This window comes from Saccostrea echinata, unplaced genomic scaffold (assembly GCF_033153115.1).
Source record: "Saccostrea echinata isolate AGI-Se365-2 ecotype Australia unplaced genomic scaffold, CSIRO_AGI_Sech_v1 ptg000044l, whole genome shotgun sequence".
In the NCBI taxonomy this organism is placed as follows: domain Eukaryota; kingdom Metazoa; phylum Mollusca; class Bivalvia; order Ostreida; family Ostreidae; genus Saccostrea; species Saccostrea echinata.
In genome coordinates this window covers 3,851,282-3,875,578 of record NW_026889793.1, presented here as the reverse complement: position 1 = coordinate 3,875,578, position 24,297 = coordinate 3,851,282, and the positions used below count along the sequence as shown (strand labels likewise).

At 33.4% G+C, this 24,297-nt stretch overlaps 2 long non-coding RNA genes across 3 annotated transcripts; one reads left to right on the top strand and one right to left on the bottom strand.

Moving 5' to 3' along the window:
• The first annotated feature begins 7,262 nt into the window (after positions 1-7,262).
• Positions 7,263-8,381, top strand: LOC133201539 (uncharacterized). Its single transcript, XR_009723110.1, has 3 exons — positions 7,263-7,378; positions 7,969-8,065; positions 8,288-8,381. It is a non-coding gene; the product is annotated as an uncharacterized LOC133201539 (long non-coding RNA).
• A 3,846-nt stretch (positions 8,382-12,227) lies between these two features.
• Positions 12,228-22,987, bottom strand: LOC133201486 (uncharacterized). Of its 2 annotated transcripts, none has more exons than XR_009723090.1 (5): positions 22,802-22,987; positions 18,157-18,288; positions 13,895-13,984; positions 13,542-13,751; positions 12,228-12,266 (listed from the first exon to the last, which is right to left on the bottom strand). It is a non-coding gene; the product is annotated as an uncharacterized LOC133201486 (long non-coding RNA). The 2 variants fall into 2 exon arrangements; XR_009723091.1 differs by lacking the exon at positions 22,802-22,987 and adding an exon at positions 18,597-18,732.
• Between the last annotated feature and the right edge of the window lie 1,310 nt (positions 22,988-24,297).

Below are 24,297 nucleotides of genomic sequence, written 5' to 3'. Positions count from 1 at the left end.
AAGCTACACTACTAACACACATGTCGAGTCACTACACTACTAACACACATGTCGAGTCACTACACTACTAACTCACATGTCGAGTCACTACACTAATAAAATATACATTACAAAAAAAATTATTAAAACACACAATGAGCTATACCAGTAACACACATCAAATTAAAATATACTTTCCCAACACATGAGTTGCCATACAACATATACAACAACCAAAACAAATAACAAAAATACCACATATAATAAGCTACACTTCAAACACACATGTCGAGTCACTACACTACTAACACACATGTCATGTCACTACACACTAACATACTTGTGGAGTCACTACAATACTAATATATACACTACAAATAACTATATTAAAACACACACAATGAGTTATACAAGTAACACACATAAAATTATACATTCCCTACACATGAGTCACCATACTACATGTACAACTCACATAACAAATAACAAAATTACCACACATAATAAGCTACACTACTAACACACATGTCGAGTCACTAAACTACTAACACATATGTCGAGTCACTTTACTACTAATATATACATTACAAATAACCATTTTAAATCACACGATGAGGCATATCAGTAACATACATAAAATTATACATTCCTAACACATGAGTCACCATACTACATACGTACACAAAATAACCACACATCATAAGCTACACTCATAACACACATGTCGAGTCACTACACTACTTACACACATGTCGAGTCACTACACTACTAATATATATTACAAAAAACAATATTTACACACATTATGAGTTATACCAGTAACACACATAAAATTATACATTAATTCCCAACACATGAGTCACCATACTATATGTACTATCATACATGTAAAACAAATAACAAAATTACCACACATAACGAGCTATACTACTAACACACATTTCAAGTCACTACACTACCATTCATATAATGTTATATATAAATGAGGTCATATAAGGAGTCAATACATTTACAATAGAGTCAACATGCTCCTAAAACACACTTATATTAGGTCATTATAGCGCTTGTCACATGTACTAGCACATGAATCACTATTATGACAAAAGAATTCTTTAGATGTACATGTAGTTGTTATTTAATCTTTGTCTAGCTGTTATGATATTTTAACAGCAAATTTTATACTCTTTCCTGCAAATTCAAAGATTGTTCTGCTTTCTGGAGGGGCATTCAAACACTTCAATTGACCATGTTTAAGTCATACTGACTTATTCCACTCCACATTGGCACTCTATGGCTGTTTTTCTTTTGTCCACACATCTTACAAATGGAACTGAAATACATAATTATATAATAGAACCATTAAAGCTTTTACATAAAAATGAAATAAAAATATATCAGTGATCAAGTTTCCAATCTTAATTAAGACACAACAACACTTCTTTAAAAGCAAAAGGACAAGAATAAATTTTAAAATTAAAATTCCTAAAACAGCTAGTTAACATTTTGTGTATTTGATTTGTATTAAATGATTATCCTTTAGAACTTGTTAGCCTTTTGAATTACTGTAAATGTATAATATTTAGCGTGTACGATATTTGGCAGAAGTTGATTATTGAGCAAGTTAGCGGAGATTTGATTTAGAGCATTTGTTAATGTTCTTTTTTATGTGTATTTGTGCAAGACATTTAGCGTTGTACTTGAATTAGCGGACATTGCTTTCCGACAAAGGCACTAAAAAGAATACACAGCGAAAAGTATATTCACAACTTAACAAACACTTTCTGAAATTTTGGGTTATCCTTTTCTTTTGTCCTTGCCTTTGGTTTCCTATCAAGCTTTCCAGTTTAAAGTGCCAAACTTTAATCTCATCTTGTTCTATAATTTACATATCAAAAGGTTGGAATCTTTATAGTTAGGACTATATAAGTACTCACAACAGAATACATGCATCAAGACAAATAAGGATTTTTTTCAAAATGAAAACATGTATCCAAGCAAGTCACTTATAAGAATATTATAAATGAAAACATTCAACAAGCTACACAAATTAGATTCATTTTAATTAGCTTTTCCTGTATATTTATCTGTCTCTCATTAGTAACATATATTAATAAATGGAGTAAAATGAAAGATCTAATTTAATTACACTAAAAGTCTACCAAGTAATAGTAATATGTAATAATTAGTTTTACATGTTTCATAATGTGCATTAGGAGATGGGTGAACAAGGCATGCAACCCGACTGGTTGTGTGGATGAAATAAATGTTAACTCTCATTTCAGTCTTTCAAATAAATGCTCTGACTAAAAACTTTTTAAAGAAATTTTCTTAATTTTCAGATTGCAAACACAGCCATTGCTCTGAAAAAGAAAAATTTCCTGCATGACACAATTGCTATTTTTTTTAGACTGGCTGTAATAGACAAGTCACAATCGAAACCTCAGCTTTGTTCAGTATCATTTGGTATAAATATTCATTGAATATTATAGTTTTTAATTTATTTACATGTATATTTACGGTAATAATTTTATTTAAGTTCCTTGAATTAATGTTCTTTAAAGCTTATAACATTCGCATGTTCACTCATTGGGCTGCTACCTATGGGCTCAACAGTCTGTCAAAATGTATACATGAACACATCATACGAGAGATACACTGTAGTATGGTTTCAGAACTTTTTTCCCATTATAATAGGAGGTTATAAATAGAAAATTTTCAAGTTTGGTCAGGGCTAGTGAATTTATGGTCAGAGCTAGTAAAAATTATGGGAAGTAGCACGACTGATCTAGCACTGCATGAAAATTTGGCTTTACAAAACAAGTAAAGATAATGTAAATTTATTATTTACAATGCCTTTAATTGGCTTTTCTGAAAAAAGTCAAAGTTGGAAAAGGTAACCTTTACATTAACTTTACATGCACTTAAATATGATGTAATGTCCCACTTTTTCTTGACTTTACAAAAAAGTAAAGTTAATATTTACAAACATTAAACACAGTATTTGGGGTTCATTAAAGCTGATAATTACAAATCTTAAATTTAATTAAATACCATCTTTAATAGCCACAAAAGTTAATAATTACTTTTTCCATTCTTCTGAATAAAGCTTGTGCATATAATAAATAAGCTTTTCCTTTCAAATTGAAACTGCAAAAGAAGTCTGGACATCATACTTAATATACAAAGTAACAACAGATTGACTTAAACTTTCTTTATTACTATACCAAACATTTTTATACAAACATATAATCAAAAACATCAAATTTCTTGACAGTATCTGTTGTTCATAGTCTATCCTGCAAATCCAATACACATAAATAAGTATCCAGGACAGAGTACACTTCACCAAAATCCTTTTCAAACATGTCATTTTGTTTTGTATAAAGAACCAATTTTTCATCCTTGAATTTAAAGATTTGAATTGACATGAAACTGTGCTCTGCTTTCTTGTTACTGAACATGCATTTCTGTGGAAATCAACAACTGTCCAAATATATATTTTGTCACATCTTCCTTTTCAGAGTCCAAAACTTTTATTCCCATGCAGGCAGTCTTCTATTGTTTTCCTTCAAAGAAAAAAAAAATATATATATATATATATTTTCAGTGACATGAATATGAATATTTTCATAGGCATCTGTGTTATAAATTCAAATAAACTGTGATATCAGTATTCACAGTATCATGACTAATGAAAATTGAAACAAGATGCAACCATATTAATAAATAAAAATTTCATACATGACCTTTAACCTCAAAAAGAAAATATTTTGAACCATTAATGTCAGTCTTTATTTTTACCAAAAAAATGATGCTAATCTTATTAAATAAGACAGGTACAAACAGATGAACATGTTGTTATTAACTTATTTTATAATATAAATGGACTGGGCCACTAGCCCTTATCTTACCCCTAAGATTAAAATTTAATAACTCTGTAATTTCTTTGTTTATCATTACCTAATTTTTCTTTTGAAAGGATTATTTACAAAATATACTAATGTAGGAGTAATATAAGATTTCTCGTGACCTTCTGTAGCTAAGATACTTTTGCAGAATTGGAAAATGTTTGTCTTACTTGCAAGATAATTTGTGAAAAAGTACTGGCATCAGTATCTATGGATAATTACTGAACACATATAATTAACTCCATTTTCCTTCTTAGTAATCAGGTAACAAAAGGACCAATAGTTGCTGCTTATCGAGCTATAGTATGATACTCTAGTTATGGTTTAGGATATATGTACCTTTCTCCCAGTAGCATGTTGCTGCTCATGAATTATTTCCTGATCTTGGAATTTTAAAAGTTGACAGGTCCCTCATTTTGAAGATAACATGCTAAAATGGAATTCATACTTTGATAAACATTTCATACCTCTGGATAAATATAGTCAATGTTTTCATAAATACTTTGGAGTTTGAAGCATACCAAAGAATGATTTTAAAAATACACAATGCAATCACAGTTAATAGTTATGAATTGCCAAACACCCTTATGTTTGTTTTCTTCACAATTAAAGAATACTTTAGGTCTAAGCAATACTTGCCATCTATAAAATTAAACTATTGAACCCTTCTCAAGCGTTTCTTCTTCTTGAAAGATCTGTCAATAAGGTGTTAACTCTCTCACAGTAAGCTGAGTAGATGGAGCCTGGAAAAAGTAGTAACACATTTTTTGAAAACAGAAATGTATAATTATACTGACTCCCGAACAAGTCAAGCAATTGATAATGTAAATAATTGTTTAAGTAATATTTTAATGATACCATTTATTGATTTTTTTAAAACTAATACGTACAAGTACCATCAAACAAGAGGCCCATGGGCCACATCACTCACCTGAGTAACTTTGGCCATGCTGTTCTTTACCAGATTTCCCCCTTTTAATATACCTATTGTGGCCCCGCCCTACCACCGGGGGTCAAAATTTGAACAATTTAGAATCTACACTACCTCAGGATGCTTTCAAATATGTCTCAGCTTTATTGGTCCAGTGGTTCTTGAAAAGAAAATTTTTAAAGGTTTTTCTTTAAGTTATATATTTCAATGTAAAACTTGGGTTCCCTATTGTGGCCCCGCCCTACCTTCGAGGGTCAAGATTTGAACAATTTATAATCTACACTACCCTAGGATGCTTCCATATAAGTTTCAGCTTTTCTGGCCCAGTGGTTCTTGAGAAGAAGATTTTTAAAGATTTTTCTCATGTTTTTCAATGTAAAATTTGGACTCCCTATTATGGCCCCGCCCTACCCCCGGGGGTCATGATTTGAACAATTTAGAATCTACACTACCCCAGGATGCTTCCACATAAGTTTCAGCTTTTCTGGCCCAGTGGTTCTTGAGAAGAAGATTTGTAAAGATTTTTCCTATATATTTCAATGTAAAACTTGGATTCCCTACTGTGGCCCTGCCCTACCCCCGGGGGTCATGATTTGAACAGTTTAGATTCTACACTACCCCAGGATGCTTCCATATAAGTTTCAGCTTTTCTGGCCCAGTGGTTCTTGAGAAGAAGATTTTTTAAGATTTTTCCTATATATTTCAATGTAAAACTTGGATTCCCTATTGTGGCCCCGCCCTACCCCCAGGGGTCATGATTTGAACAATTTAGATTCTACACTACCCCAGGATGCTTCCACATAAGTTTCAGTATTTCTGGCCCAGTGGTTCTTGAGAAGAAGATTTTTAAAGATTTTTCCTATATATTTCAATGTAAAACTTGGATTCCCTATTGTGGCCCCGCCCTACCCCCGGGGATCATGATTTGAACAATTAAGATTCTACACTACCCCAGGATGCTTCCACATAAGTTTCAGTATTTCTGGCCCAGTGGTTCTTGAGAAGAAGATTTTTAAAGATTTTTCCTATATATTTCAATGTAAAACTTGGATTCCCTATTGTGGCCCCGCCCTACCCCCGGGGGTCATGATTTTAACAATTTAGAATCTACACTACCCCAGGATGCTTCCATATAAGTTTCAGTATTTCTGGCCCAGTGGTTCTTGAGAAGAAGATTTTTAAAGATTTTTCCTGTATATTTCAATGTAAAACTTGGATTCCCTATTATGGCCCCGCCCTACCCCCGGGGGTCATGATTTTAACAATTTAGAATCTACACTATCCCAGGATGCTTCCACATAAGTTTCAGCTTTTCTGGCCCAGTGGTTCTTGAGAAGAAGATTTTTTAATGACCCCACCCTATTTTTGTCTTTTCTTGATTATCTCCCCTTGTAAGGGGACTTGGCCCTTTATTTTAACAATTTACACTCCCCTTAACCCAAGGATACTTTGTACCAAGTTTGGTTAAAATTGGCCCAGTGGTTCTTGAGAAGAAGATGAAAATGTGAAAAGTTTACAGACGGACGGACAGACGGACAGACGGACGGACGGACGGACAGACGGACGGACGACGGACAACGGGTGATCAGAAAAGCTCACTTGAGCTTTCAGCTCAGGTGAGCTAAAAACATTGGTATCCCTTGGTCTGGTAAATCATACATTGTTGTCATCCATGATTTTTTTCCTTCAAGAACCTGCATAATTGATTTCACTGTACCTGTTTCTGAAAAAATGGACATGGTTTAGAATACAAAATAATATCTATAAAATATAACCTAACTTGCCCTCTATTAAGAACATTGCCCCATGGCTTCTATTTTTTTTCTTCTAGCATTAATCTTAATTCTAAAACTGTGACCTAGAATTGTTTTTTCTTGGTCTTGTTTAACCCATGATCCTTTACAGAAAAAATGGAACATTATCCCCAATTTATCAAGTTACTTATCTAAAATACATATTTAGCGTAGTTTTTCCTGACTTTCATCAGTTTCAATGTTCCACAATGTATGCTGAAAACAGATGGAAAACGTAAACAAACCTGCACTGCAGTGCATGCCAATTGCCAGCCCGGGAGCTCGAGCAGTTTTCCAAGCAATAACCTCCTTAAATCTACCGGTCGATGAAAAGGTATTAAATCAACTGATCCCTGGTTTCATATTTTCGTCAAAAATACCAGAAAATTCTATGAGACCCGCTCAACTTGATTTGAAATGATTGGCTATTCAACCGAATACACAGTGCCATATTTGGGTTACTGTTAAAAGTAAATCGTTCGTTTTGTATTCGAGAAGACTTGAATGAAGAGGATTACATAATACTGAGGTAGAAAACATCGGTATAATATGATAATATATATTTCAGAATTTTAAAGTAAAGGCTGTCAAATGAACGGGGCATATTACTGATATTACCTCTAATAAACAAAACCAATAAGCGTATGACTTATTCAGGGCACTTGCAATGTATGGGAACCAGTCTACAAGGCCACAAAATTCCGCCAAGAATAAACAAAGAAATTGCGGGATGTTGTTTACGTGTGTCACTCGACACTGACTGCAAGGTATTGAAAATGTGCTTAATTGTTGTGTATAACTGTTTTCTGTCTTTCAAGATATTGAAACAGTCGTTTAACATTTCAAACGTAACATCGGGGGGGGGGGGGGGGGGGGGGGGGAGGGGTCACCTCTTAATAATTTACTGCATCAACTACCACTGTGTATAGTGTCAAGATATAATAAATTAAAATGAAAAAAAATCATTAAATTTTTTTTTATAGATTTAGGACAGCTAAATAAAGGGGCGACTATTTTTTGTTTGATGCGGGGGAGGGGGGAAGGGGGTAAAAATATATTAACCTCAAAAATGTTTAAAAGATATAATCTCATCTCAACTGAAAAAAATGATTAATAATCTTTCCTTGTCTGATGCCATTATTTCCTTTACCTCACTGAATTAAGAATTTCTGAGTCAGTTTATTTCCTTTTGTAGTGGTGATGGAGGGGGGGATCAAACTTTGTTCATTTGAGATAAACATGAATTATATGTCCCTGATTATTAAGGAAATCAAATATTCTATTCATCACTGGCTGGAAAATAATTAATCAGACTTAACAGTCAAAAAATTACCTTTTCATAATTTATCTTTTGTAGAAACAAAGAGTGGAGAGCTAATGCATGGTGCTAAGTATGGAAATGTCTCTTGTGGATTGGTTGTGCCAGAGACAAATGTACATTATTTCTATGTTGGGTAATGTCCTTAAGAATGGAAGTTTTTTTCAATTACAAGGGACATGACTTTTTCATATGTTATCACTGTACAGAGATCAAAATATTTTTAAACATTGTTAGGTACTCACTACATTATTCCATCTTTAGAAAAGTATTTAAAATTATTTTCTCACATTTTTTAAAGAGACCAATATTGTGAAGAGATTTTTTTATTTTAATCTTGAATTTGGATATTATACAGGTCAGAAGTCTCGGTACACTTTGGGTGAGTGGCAGTTGGGAAGATGGAAGACCTTCAGATAGTTTGAGATGAAGAAGTTTTTTTAAATGATTGAAAGTGATCATCATAGAATCAACTCTATTATGAAGATAATTTACGAGCAAGTCAGGTGAGGAATTGACTTCAATGTGTTATCACATTGTGTAAATGAATCTTCATTATTAAGATCTTTTACATTTCATTTTTATATATGAACTTGCTTTTCTATTATTCTAAACTTCCAAAAATAAAATTAAAGTAGTTAAAGCATGCTACAAACATTTTAAGTATCTTGGCAAGTTTTCAGGGATATTGCAGATGTGCTTTAATTTCAAAAGATAACTAATTTATGCAAACCTGGAAAAGAAATGGATGTTATTATCTATAATTTCGAAGATTATGTTTATTATTAGCACTCCTTTTGTCCAACACCCAAGAAATCTGAGTATCCATCCTACTGTTGAATTAACTGGTGACCAAGAAAAGATGACAGAGAGGGGAATCAAATATGGATGCCATTGTGATCAAACATATACACACAGACTAGAAAATATCTGAAAATTTATAGATGAACATTCAAGCAATTATAATAATGAAAGTTATTCAGCAAGAGAGTTTTTGCACAAGTTTAATTTCAGTAAAATTGTGTATATTGTGCACAGAGGAACTTAGTATGTAACTCTTTATGATTATCCATTTCTTTAGAGGATGTATTAGGAGTATATTTAAATAATCATTATCTTGTAGAAAAGAGCACACAAAAATTTTCTCTCTGTGTGAAGCAAGACACAAATGCATACACTCAAGCATTAACCACAACCACTGTTACATATTTTCCAGGGCATGTGAAGTCGAGCACATACATGAAAATGTGTGAAGCTGGACACATATGCAAACACACAAGCATCTACCACAACCAATTACATATTTTCCAGGGCATGTGAAGTCGAGCACACACAACATCTACCACAACACCAGTTACATATTTTCCAAGGCGTGTGAAGTCGAGCACATACATGAAAATGTGTGAAGCTGGACACATATGCAAAAACACAAGCATCTACCACAACCAATTACATATTTTCCAAGGCGTGTGAAGTCGAGCACATACATGAAAATGTGTGAAGCTGGACACATATGCAAACATACAAGCATCTACCACAACCAATTACATATTTTCCAAGGCGTGTGAAGTCGAGCACATACATGAAAATGTGTGAAGCTGGACACATATGCCAACACACAAGCATCTACCACAACCAATTACATATTTTCCAAGGCGTGTGAAGTCGAGCACATACATGTACATGAAAATGTGTGAAGCTGGACACAAGCATCTACCACAACCAATTACATATTTTCCAAGGCGTGTGAAGTCGAGCACATACATGAAAATGTGTGAAGCTGGACACATATGCAAACATAACAACATGTACCACAACACCAGTTACATATTTTCCAAGGCATGTGAAGTCGAGCACATACATGAAAATGTGTGAAGCTGGACACATACGCAAGCACTCAAGCATCTACCACAACCAGTTACATATTTTCCAAGGCGTGTGAAGATGGACACAATGCAAACATTATCTACCACAGACACAATGCACATATCACATTTAATCCAAAGTATAAAGTCAAGCTCAAACAGGCTCACTGCATGAAGCTGGACACATGCATTTACTTATGCATCTTGCAAAACTACCTCTGAACCTATATTCTAATAGATGTTTAAGCATTTTGTTTCTTTATTTTGTGAATATGTAAATTACACGATTATGCTTACAAGATGTCAACATTATTAACCTGTACATAAATACTCATTAGATAGCCTTTATTAGTTTAAATTGGAAATACTAGTACTTTGCCTGATTTATGTTGTGTAGTTTCTCATCAGTGATCTTGAGTAATAACTGAGTAAGGCATTTTTAGTTCCATTTAAACTGTGAAGTTTTGACACGTGTACATGCACAATAATATTGTATTGTATTTTAACCTTTTTTATTTCATTCTTTGTCATTTTATTGCCTGTTCTAGTAAAAGATGTAATCTTGTAATGTTTGTAACTGTTTTTGGTAGATATTTATAAAGCAGAAATTATAACAGAAAAGGTTTCAATATATCTAAACTAAAAGCAAATAAAAAAGAGCTCTCCATCTATCAGATATCAGCAAATCAGATAACTTAAAGGTTAAGTCATAGGGAATTTTAAAGTTTATTATATCTATATTCTGATATCTGGTACCATTTTTACATTTGTGATTTTCCGTCTACAGTATACAAAAATAGTATAAATTTTTATATTTTGTAGATGACAATCTCTAATACTAAATACAACTGGAAATTGATATAACGCGTGAAAATTTGTGTATTTTTAGTAAGATCGAGTTTAACAAAATGGGGTGGGGGTAACACAATAGACACATCAGATACCTATTTATTGAAAGTCAAAAACCATTTGTTGAAATCTTAAGTACGAGTGTATTAAACAAAAGCCAGTATTCAAGTAAGGATTTTAAAAAGTTTCATTATATATATATATATATATATATATATATATATATATATATATATATATATATATATATATATATATATATATATATATATATATATATATATATATATAACTTTAATGCAGCATTAAAGGTGAAAGGTTAGATTTAATTACCTTTTCGTGTAAGTAAAGGTTACCTTTTCACCTTTACTTTTTGTAAAGTTAATACAAAGATGACCTTGCTTTTTGGAGCACCTTTAATGAGATTTACTTTGCAAGTAAAGTTTTGTAAAGGTGTTTTTTCAAGCAGTGTAGTACTCATAAAAGTTAATGTCAAACCATGATATGAATGTTGTTGTGACTAGTGGTGTTCCAATCATCGATTATAATCGAAAATCAGTCGATTGTTGGCATAATCCAAGCACTCGATTACAAATTTTTTATTCTGATTAATCGGGTTATTTATTTTATTTTAAAAGTGTAATAGTTTTTAAGCCAAATATTCCAGCCGCAACTTTTCTATTAACTTATATGCATATCGTAATGGCACAGACAAAGAGACATTGTATTCATACCCGGGTAACAACGCTCATTCCTGGGTATGGACGTACTTTGGATTCTACAAAATGAGCGTAGAACCAGCTTGACTAGATAGAACATTCTGTCGTTAAAATGATATTGTCCTAAGGACTAGGGGTTGTTCCGAGACACAGTTATTCCAACTACAGCTGGACCACCACAGAAAGTAGTTATTCAACCATTCTTACCATTTAATAAACTAAAATTGACAGACTTTGTAAATGTCCGATTATAATTGATAATTAGTTAGTTACAGTAGCCTGATCATCGATTATGAAATTCTTACCAATTCCCATCACTAGTTGTGACATAAAAGTCTATTTTTAGAAGAGTTGGTCATTTCACCATGTTTTTGTCAAACGAAATAGGAAAAGTTTTAAATATGCTTCGAGTATAATCTTACCAAAATATGGAGTGAAGACCTACTCATATTTAAAAAGTATGATATAGGAGGAAAAAATGACCATTTTTGCCCTCTTTTGGTGTGTATCTGCTATTTCATAGATCAATAATATTAATCGTAAAGTATGATATAGGAGGAAAAAATGACCATTTTTGCCCTCTTTTGGTGTGTATCTGCTATTTCATAGATCAATAATATTAATCGTTATAAGATTGTAGCAAATTGCAAAGATTTTACATAAGGTATACAATAATGTTACATGAAGTATCAAAGAAAATTTTGACATGATTAAGATTTAACTTTTTACATCTTTTTTTGTCACACAATAGGCATTTACTTGCCTTGTTTGCCCATCATCTTTATCAGTAGATAAGGTTTATGATTCAGACAGCATCTGATAATGCAGCAATAAAATGTAAAATGATAGAAATAACTGCACTATGCTCTTATTCTTTCCTCAACTTTTTCTTCTATTGCAAGTTCTGTAAAAAAAAAAATCCAATTCGATAAACTACTAAACTGACAAAAACTCAATTTGTCAAGTTTCGGATTTTACCAGATTCATGAAAAATCTTGGCATACTGAACCTTTTTAGTGATTTATCTGAGAAAAGAGTGGTTAGTAACTTATTCGTTTTCATGTACCTGCTTGACTTCGACAGAAACGTTTTGGTACTAGAATGTGAAATACATACTTTTGTTATTACCTAAAATATTTCCATGACCTCAAATTCACCTATATTTCTTGCTGCTATTAAAGCCTGGTCAAGAAATAACGTTTCCCCTATAACAGGCATCAATTAACAAGGTTATGATTCAAAGTTTCAAAGTGTGCAGCTTGATTCACACAAAAGAAAAAAAAACATGACTGAACAGATTTACAAGTACTTGCAAAGAAGACTAGAAATGTGTCTTGATCGACATTTTCAGCCTAAGGTAAAGTCAGGGCATAGTCATGTAACATGTAACATTTTTCATGATGAATTACCTATATACAGTCCAATCTCATTATCTTAAACTAGATGACACAAAGTAAAAAATAATAAAGATGTTCCTGGGTTCCAGTAAAGAGTACTCAAATACCACTTAATCATACAGTGAAACCTGTGTAATCCGACATGCACTGGGAGACAAATTTTTTGTCGCAATAGATAGGGCGTCATATTGATCAGTGTAAAAAAACATAGAAAAAAGTAAAATGGGAATGAAATTTAACGTTGGAATTTACAGTGTGACGGATTGCACAGGTGTCAGATTAGACAGTTTTCACTGTACAATCATATAATTATGGAGATAACGAAGCTCAAGAGTCCATAGAAAAAATACAAATCAGGAGCAAACACGGACCACTAAAAACATCAGAGGTGGGATCAGGTGCAATATAGGAGTAAACATCTTCTGCCAATCATTCACATTTGATGTGTGCTCCTTGTCATGATCCGGAAAACGGAAAAGTCTGTAGACAATTCAATGTGTAACCAGACAATTCAATGTGTAAATAATGGCCAAACAATTAGTATTAAAAACATCAGTCCGCATTCGACTTACATGTAATGAAAGATTGTTTTTGCTGACAAGGTCATTGTATCGACCATAGCTAATTACACACATGCAAGTCACTACATCCAGTCAAAGTTGATGTTTTGATATTTTTTCTCAAAATATTTATGAAAGAATAAGATAAGTACAGGGTAATTTTGTTGACTTGAAGAAATACATTGATGGGGAAGGGGAGGGGGGTATTGTGATAATAATTACCTAGTCCTTTTTCATTCTGCCTTTTTCTTTATTTCTTTCCCTTTCTCTTCCGTTCCACCCTCTGGCTCATTATCTTCCATCACTTCATCCCTCTCAGAAATGGTTTCCAGTACAGATAAAGTGGTTGATGAATGACTTGCTCAAAATTATGGACCCATGATATAGATGTTGTAATAATGTTACATGACACACACTGCAAGTCACTGTGCCCTGTAAAAATTGTTACCTTCTTCATTTATATTTAAGGATCAAGAACTAAATAAGAATTCATTCTTAAGTTTTACAAAAAAACTACATAAATCAGGATTTGAGAGGGCTTTGTAAAAATACTGTGAGATACATAATGTAATAACCTTGTCCTTTCTTCACCTTGTCCTCCTTGTTCTTCAGCTTTTTCTCCACTTCCTCATCTTCCTTCATTAAATCTTCCCTAGTAGCTGCTTCTAGTAGAAATAAATACCAATAAAATAAATTAAAAAAATCTTGACTCAAGAAACAGTAATGGTTACACATATTATAAAAAAAGAACATTCTTAGAATATTTGTGAAGAACTAAATAAGTATTTTAGCTAATTAAAGTAAAAGACATTCCTATCAAATAGAAAACAAGAAGTCTGTGATCGAGCCAATGCTCACTAGTAATTATAATTCCCGCACTGATTTGAATTTGGTACGGACAAGCACAGGGGTAAACAGGAAGTTGACGTCAAATTCATACAAAAATGAATCCCACCATATGGCATGCCTAAACAATTTAAAAGTGTGCTAAACTTTCAAGCATCATCCTTAACAGTTGTTGAGAAAACTGTGATGGAAATTTAGTACGGACAGATGGAGGGATAAACAGGAAGTTAACATGGGATTCCTACAAAAATACATCCTACCATATGGCATGCCTAAACAGAGAGCGTGCTAAAATATTAAGCACCTTCGATGAGTAGTTGCTGAGAAAAGTGCAACAGAAATTTGGTAAGGACATGGATATAATAAATATGACTAATTTAAATCATGTTTCTGTCATTCCATGTAAACTTTGATCCTCTTCTGTGGCCCTACGCTACCCCTAGGGTCCATGAATTGAACAAACTTGAATCTACACTACTGGTATTTCAGGAAGCTTTCAAATACATGCAAGTTTCTCAATTAATGCAAAGTTGGTTATTTTCACTGGTTTAAATTTTCATGATTTGAGGGGATTTAATTTGTGGTTGAAAAAAAAAAACATATGACACCATATCATAAAATTTCGATATTTGGTTTCACTACAATGTATACTAGTAGCTTAACACTGGAGAGTTTTTTTTTTATTTTGCCTACCATAAAATGAGACCTTGATTTTTAAGGTTTCATTTAAAATACATGCATCTTTCACTTATAGAGTCACAGCTTAGTAATCGAACAATCTCATTACCTATTTCAAACATCTTGGATTGACAAGGTGCTAGGAACAAGAATTGAACAGGGACCTATTGATTATAATGCGAGTACCGATAACAACTACCGTCTAGGCTACTGTGATTTGTCAGTTTCAGGAATTAAGATAAGGGATATCAATAATGAACACTTAAGTAATTATTGCAAAATATAAAGTCTAAACATTTCGGAAAGACTATGAATTTTAAATTAATTCTACTGATTTAGTTAAAAGTTTTTGTTAGAGACTGATAAAGGAGACTTAAATTTTCAATTCAACTATCCAGCATCATGTTTTATACAGTGTAAGCATGGCCTGACTAAATATATGCCTGAGATATTTTAATGTCAGGGTTCAACACTAATGTTAGTCCGTTAGTCTGATCAGACTAATACATTTTCATTTGGACTAATAAAATCTGTCGCTAGTAAGTCCCAACAGACCAATAAAAATTTCTGGAAAACAAAATGAATAAATTACGATTTTCAACAACATTTACTAGAAAACCCTGCATGTATTTTTAGCTTTCTAGCATCTTAGCAGGTAGTAAGGTAATTCTGAGTCAAGTTGGCACTTAATTTTACGACTGACTGATGTGAAATTAAACATTTTAGTGATTATGATTTAGTCCTGTACAAACAATTAAGGTGGATTCCGCCCAGAATTTCGTTGGACACCAAGGGTATTCCACCGAATCCACAAATTCCAGGCTCTCAGAGATTCCGCCTAAATTTAACAGATTCCAGTCATCAAATTCTAGGCTGAATTTAGTTCAGTGGGAAAATAGCTGGAAATTATAAAAAGAAATATTTTGGACAGTTTAAATGGAATCTATATTCAGGCGGAATCCTGTTATTTCAATTCTAGGTGGAATTTCAATTTCCATGCAGGCAGAATGTCAATTTCCAGGCGGAACTAATTACATTTTCGCCTCAAATTTCCAGCTAGTCTCCGCTTGGTTAACGCTTGGTTTCTGCTTATATTGCTTTAACATTTATAGTAAGTTTTACACCTGGAATTTTACTGAGAATTCTGTCTTGATTATGCCTTTTTCCAGGTGGAACATTTTGTACAGGGTATGATACATAAAGATGTCAAACGTTTTGAGTATAATGAACGAGATCAGGAATATGTTCATACTTCCTGCATGATCACGAGATTTTAAACAAGAGGCCCAGGGGCCATATTGCTCACCTGAGCACTATGGCTAGGAAAAAGCAGAATTCAGTTCAGTCTTGAAAGGTTGAAAAGTTTAAATAAAAAAGTGGTTCGTGGGGGGGGGGGGGTCATGAATTGAACAAATTTGAATCTACATTATCTGAGGATACTTCCATTTAAATATGACCAAACATGACTTTGCTGTTCTTGAGTAGAAGATTTTTAAAGATTTAACCTATGTATTCCTATGTAAAACTTTGATCGCCAATTGTGGCCCCACCCGACCCCCGGGGGTCATGATTTGAACAAACTTGAATCTACACTACCTGAGGATGCTTCCATGTAAATATGACCAATCATGGCTTTGCTGTTCTTGAGAAGAAGATTTTTAAAGATTTTTCCTATATATTCCTATGTAAAACTTTGATCGCCCATTGTGGCCCCACCCGACCCCCGGGGGTCATGATTTGAACAAACTTGAATCTACACTATCTGAGGAGGCTACCATATAAATATGACCAATCATGGCTTTGCTGTTCTTGAGAAGAAGATTTTTAAAGATTATTCCTATATATTCCTATGTAAAACTTTGATCGCCAATTGTGGCCCCACCCGACCCCCGGGGGTCATGATTTGAACAAACTTGAATCTACACTATCTGAGGATGCTTCCATGTAAATATGACCAATCATGGCTTTGCTGTTCTTGAGAAGATTTTTAAAGATTTTTCCTATATATTCCTATGTAAAACTTCGATCGCCCATTGTGGCCCCATCCGACCCCCGGGGGTCATGATTTGAACAAACTTGAATCTACACTATCTGAGGAGGCTACCATATAAATATGACCAATCATGGCTTTGCTGTTCTTGAGAAGAAGATTTTTAAAGATTATTCCTATATATTCCTATGTAAAACTTTGATCGCCCATTGTGGCCCCACCTGACCCCTAGGGGTCATGATTTGAACAAACTTGAATCTACACTACCTGAGGATGCTTCCACATAAGTTTCATATTTTCAAGCACAGTGGTTCTTGAGAAGAAGATTTTTTAATGATGCCATTAATTTTTCACAAATTCTTAATTATCTCCCCTTGGAAGAAGGCGTGGCCCTTCATTTGAAAAAACTTGAATCCCCTTTACCCAAGGATACTTTGTGCCAAGTTTGGTTGAAATTGGCCCAGTGGTTCTTGAGAAGAAGATGAAAATGTGAAAAGTTTACAACAACAACGACAACAACAACAACAGACAACGGACAAATTTTGATCAGAAAAGCTCACTTGAGCCTTTGGCTCAGGTGAGCTAAAAATCTTTGGAATAAAACACTTCATGTACTTTTAAAAAACTATAAAAAGTACATTGTAATCAGTCTTCGACAAATCCCGGGAGTCCGAAGCCCGGGACCTGGTAAAATTGGAAGGGGGCATGTGGAAATTGCACACTTACAAGCCCAAAGGGCATGCGAATTCTGAGGCCTAAGCCTCCGTATTATCAAATTAAGTAATACCAATAACACTAAATGTACTTAAAAGTCTGATTTTTCATCTGAAGTGGAGCACCAAATAAAATTTTAACGATAGTTTATTCTACCACGATTTCCAGGGAACTCTTTTGCAAAAGAAACACAAAAAGTGTACAGGTTGAAAACAATATTAATGGCTAGACAATAGATCGATAGAAATGGATTTCGGATCATTTCCTTGCCATGAAAAGGCAAATAAGAATAAAATTACTTGATAAAATTCTGGGCATGTGAATATTTGTTCGGGCTAGCGTAATAAGTGGTTAAACCTGCCCGAAGGGCATGTACTGAAAAAAAGATTTGGCAAAGACTGCATTGTAATGTTTATTTTTAGATAAATCGTTACAAAACACTGATCTTTCCTTTTTTGACGGACTCATGTGAAGTAGTAAAAGAAGGACATGTTTGTTGAAACACCCTGTATTAAAGGGATTTCAACGCTTATGTACATGATGTATTTGTTTAATCATTCATCCCACCCCAAAACAAAAAAAGAAGCTTTTTAAAACAATTCTACTTACGCATTAGAAGTACTGCCATCTTTTTTCTCCTGGTGAAGATTCAAAATATAATTAAATGGGTTTGTGTTCACTGGCCAATAGTTTTAAACACCATCTGCAGGAACCTTGAAGTTTTCCTGTATCACCATGAACCTAAAAAAATCGATGTTATACTTCAGTATCACAAAACATCCATCCTAAAACATTCACAGACAGACATTACACACATACAAACGTTCCACGTTCCATTTATGTTCATTATTTAAAAATAATCATAAATTATGAATTTGCTTCATCTTGCACTGATTTAAGTCCCAACATTGTTTAGTTAAATAAATAATACAGTTAAAAAGCATGTTTTACTGACCATGCTGACAAATAATACATTAGACAAAATTAATACATGTATCGATCATGCTATCAATAAAATATGAAAAATGTTAGTGTGCATGTTCACACACACTTGAATAAGTTGACTGACTGCTTCCAAAGAATGTACATGTCCTCATTCATGTAATCCTGTTCCATGAAAATAGTTTTCATTTATACCCCTTCATAAAATGACACATGCATGTCACTTACATACTGCAAGACCCTGCCGGCCTGTACATTGAGTACACTACTTTCACTTTGAACTTGATTGAATACCGATTCCGACCTCGTTTGTGAATTTTTGTGTACATATTGAATCCTTATGTAAAAATATATTCAACTTAGCTTTGAATTAATAAATAATATAAATTGACACATTAATTGAATTTATTCGCTACATACATGTAACTGTAAACAACAGGAGGTATGAGAATTAGCTGTATGTTCATAAGGGGGGGGGGGGGGTTTACTCCCATATGAAACTGTCTGGGTGGTTTAAACACAGGCACAAATTTAGCTTCCATAAACCTGTAACAGACTAGCATTTCTCCTCCTATATATGTAAAATATGTATAGAAAGCCATGCGAAAAAGTGGTCAAGGCAAGAACAGGCATGGGATAATGACTGAAATATAACACAGTGTAACGTGTTTGGGTCCGTGAATCTGGGTAGATCCTTAATCAAGACAATTAATTAAACAAATGATTAAAAATGATAAGTGACAAAGGATGTGAAAAATAAACGAGTCAATATATACAGATATAAATAATATTAGGATTTCCTATCCTTAACATAAAGCATACAACTATCTTTAAACAATTATTGGTATAGGTCTCGCACAGGTCTGTATCCTATATGTATCAGTACCAGGACAGGTACGGGTCTCAAATCCGGGATAGGTCCTGTACTCAGACAGGTCTGTGTCCTGCATGTATCAGTACCAGGACAGGTACGGATCTTCGAGGTCTCTGTCCTGTACACAGACAGACCTTAATAAAATTCGAGGAAAAGTAATTACACCTTTATTAACCTGAATAATGTAAACCCAGTATACTAGACACCGTATACTGTATTAATTACAAGCCTTATTAACCTCCGCCGTACCTCACTATTGTGCTTTCAACAACCGTCTACACTGCGCTCCAACTGTAATGTATACCCGGACTACCCTTGGCCGCTATCGTATCACATTACGATAAAGTCCGGCTGGCGTAATGCATAAAGACATCCCGAGCCCGATCTCTGTCACAACAGTTTTACAAATAAACCCTTCACAGAAAGTTGTGCTAGGTTCCCTACATGAACTCATGGATTCTGAAAAACCTGTACCAGAAACCTGTGCCATTTTCCATATCTGGAGACCCTGATTTGGGAAACCGACCATGTCAAAAAATAATCAAATATGGAGTCATGAGATCTGCATGTGCCTTAATTAATTCATCTAGATCTGGGTTAGGATCTTGGAGAATCCCCTGATGTTGCTGTAGATGCCAAATAGAGACTGAATACAAACTTTACAATGCTTTACATTATTAATTTGATTAGGTTTAGAATTTTTAAAGTTTGAAATTAATACATGTATGAGAGTGCCACATTCATTTTTATAGAACTTATCTACACTATCATTTTAACAATATATAGTAGTTTCTTATTAAGAATCAAATGATTCAATGCACAATTCTATAGTAATTTAACTTAATTAGGCCAAATGAAAAAAATTATGTGTTTCTGGTGACATATGCTGAAAAAAATTAGGCTAGGTAAGTAGGGAATAACTTTTTTTTTTACTTTACTGTTAATTTTGTTTACTTGTTTGTTTGTTGTTTAATTCCCTTTCGAGAAATTTTCACTCATATGGAGATGCCACTACTTGTCGGTGGAGGGCTGCAAATTAATAGACCTATACTCCGCTCTCAGTGAGGGATCTTTTTCATGCCAGCACCTACTGCGACATAGGACCTCTGTTTATATGGTCTCATCCGAAGGACCGGTCTTCACGTCCTACAGTGGGATTCGAACCTGCAATCTAAGGATCAACTCCTTACTTCGCGACTCTAGAGCAAACACTCTAACCACTGCGTCACACAAGCAACACTTTTTATTTTGAAAGCATCAATTAATTATTCTGTACATTGTTTTTCTATCATATACATGTACATAAACATACATGTATATGAATAAACAAACAAACACACATATATATATATATATATATATATATATATATATATATATATATATATATATATATATATATATATATATATATATATATATATATATATATATATATATATATATATATTAGGGATGTCAACGAATAGTCGACTATTCGACTATCAGTCGAATGGACCGACGATCGAATAACGAAACGACATTCGAATAAATAAATTCAATAAAAGAGTGAAAAAGATATGGAATTCTCATCCTAAAATTGAGAAACCGTCTTTCCTCAGACACAGTCGATAAGATAATTTTCCTCATTAAGATCCGCTGACTTTACATGTAGATAGTACAGTAATTAGAAATACTTCACTTCCGCGTGAGTTATTTATCAATTAATGTGTTGTTTTTGTAATAAAATTATCTCAGTATACTGGGCTTTGTTTGTAAAATTATTAATTGGACTTGATCTCAGATGATGTACCCATTATAGCCGTGACATGTTTGGACACTACGATAATTATTATAAAATTAATATTCTTTTACAAATTTCAAAGACATTTTGATAACCGGGACCAAAAGTTTGTTCAACTGTTTAACATTATCACAGACATCTGGCGTGTGGATAGCGTGTGTTTTTAACCCCCTTCCCCCAATTATTTTAATAAGCTTTAAAAAATATGTAGCACTGTCATTTTTTATGCTTACTTAAAACGTCTTTACAGACCGATTTATGGACAAGATTTAGTTAATATAAACACGCTATCCACATTTAAGGTGCATGTGAACATCGGTGTGTAACATTAATTTTGTTGTTACTTTTAATAAATTTGAAAAACGGTTTTGAGAATAAAAAATTTAAAAAAATTAAAAATAAGTCATGTACCAAAGAGGTTTGAAATAAAATTCTAATTTCCAAAAAAGATTCGAATATATTCGACTATCGTTCGAATAATGCAATCGAATATTCGACTAAGGAAAATAAATATTTTGACATCCCTAATATATATACATACATATATATATATATATATATATATATATATATATATATATATATATATATATATATATATATATATATATATATATATATATATATATATATATAAAGTAGGAGTACTCTTTAAAACTCTTGGATAAACAGGTTTTTACAGTGTACGAGACATGCATTTTATGGACTGCACTATGAGAAAACTTTACTATGAACAAAAGTATGATTCAAAATCTCGATTTGGAATAAAAAGTAGTAGAGTCGGTGGGTAAAATTAGGTCAGCTGGGTTATGGGAAATACAGGTTGTTGTTTTTTTCAGCCTAAGTTTGTTCAATTTGAATTTAATAAAATCATAACTTTCTTTATCATGTGATGACACAAAATGAAATGAGATTGTTAACTTAGGTTAAATCATCATTGATCAACAAAGACTATTTCAATGTCTGTCAGCTTGCATTGAAACATCCAAGGATAAAGATTTCAAATGGCTTCTATATTAGACTTACTTACTTAGACTTTTAGTTCAAAAGTGACAAAATCATTCAAGTTGACCTAAGTACAATTCCAAGTAATATACATGTATATTAGTTATGTATCTTTTATAAAGTAAGAAAGACACAAGCTATATTAGCTCAGGATCATGAATCCTTCTAATCTGATTTGCACAAAGGAAGTTATGATCATGCTATGTAAAAAGCCGTGAGATTAAAAATACATGTATATAGTTTGAACCAAATCTGCCTCATTCAAATTTTGTAAGTTAGAAACTGTCTTCTTGGGACAAGTATTCCTTGCCTACACATCGGTTTCTGTGCACAAGAACACCTTGCTTTCAACCTCAGATTCTGTGTCTATATCTTGGGTCTGTGGAGCCCGTACATCTTTTCTAAATTTCATATATGGGTTCCGTGCCTTAACTGTGTCTATATACACTATGTCTATTTCACCTCAACATTTTGGAAGGACACTATATTGCGACTCGATTTGTTTTAAAATATGCACATTAAGCAAAATTAAAGTTGTGTATTTCATAGATTTCAACAATTGGAAATGATGATATTATTAAATTACAAACTTCAACTCAGCCTGAAAGTACAATTTTTTTAACAAGTAGAATTTCTCTTAGCATGCTTACCAATAGACGTACTCAATATATATGGGGTATACAGTCCACCAATACATTTCCCATAGGCGACAATGTAAACCTTTTCTCACACTGTTTTAAATCCTTGCTTTACATTTAAGGATGGAACAACTCTCAAATAACATCTCAAGGTGGAATGTCAGATTGTTTTCCGGCCAAATGCACACATTCGCAAAAAATAAACATCTGAAAATGAAAGTAATTAAAACAATAAAATTAGAGCATTAACATTTCCAAAATCTAGGGTGTGCACATATCAAACTATACAATTCCTTTCCTTTAAAGGCGCCCGCGTGGAGCAGTGGTTAGAGCGTCTGCTCTAGAGTCGCGGAGTAAGGAGTTGATTCTTACGTCGCGGGTTCGAATCCCACTGTGGGACGTGGAGACCAGTCCTTCGGATGAGACCGTATAAACTGAGGTCCCATGTCGCAGTAGGTGCTGGCACAAAAAAGATCCCTCACTGCTCAATGGCCATAAATGCCGAGTATAGGACAAAATTTGCAGCTCTCCACCAGCAAGTGGTGGCGTCTCCATATGAGTGAAAAATTCTCGAGAGGGACGTTAAACAACATACAAACAAAACAAACCTTTCCTTTAAAAGATATAATGTCGAAATCTTTCCAATGAACAGAGCCAAGGGAAAATTGAATGCACACTTTGGTGCTAATATGGTTGATTTAATGACCATTTTAAATTTTTTTTACTTCAGTGCAATTATCATGATTATGGTGCATGGCACAAGCCTTCAGCATATGCCAGCGAGTATGTTAATCTTTCTGTACGTCGATGCAAGTTTTTTAAGCTTTGTACATGCTGTAGTGTGGCAAAGCCTTAATTTGAAGAGGTGTGGAGCAACCTTTACATCTTTTGTGTGTGTATGTGAATTTACAAGAGTCTCACTTAGCCTATCTTCTTTTACGTGTTGGTATCACAGCTGTATCATGTATCACGCTCACAAACACCACAGTGAAAGGTTTAAAATTTATGCACAACCAAACCTTTGTGAAATATCTGCACTTGACTGATATCACATGCATGACTTAATAATTTTATACGTGACTCGAATGACCTCTGATTTGTTTATCATGTAAATATTTTGAACTTGTCATTTACACCTTTATATAACGTTTCTTACTCTATACTTACCATGAGGGGTATTTACATACTAAAATAAATCACAGAATGACATCGAAGGTATAATCCAATAAGTATTTCTATGTTATTAGGTTCACAATCAAGCATCACGCCACAACAGTTACGATTAAGTAGTAATTCGTTCCGGTGATGACTCGGAATGAAATTTTACACAGAAAAAAAAAAAGTTTATTACTTGAGTAAATTTGAGTAGAATAGGTTAATCAGACAATTTTTTTTTTACTAGAAATAAACAAGGTAAATGGAGAGGGGGGGAGGGGGGAGGCATTAACAATGTTCAAATAGATATTTCTATACAGAGTCCCTGATTAGACTAAGTGTAAAATTTATGC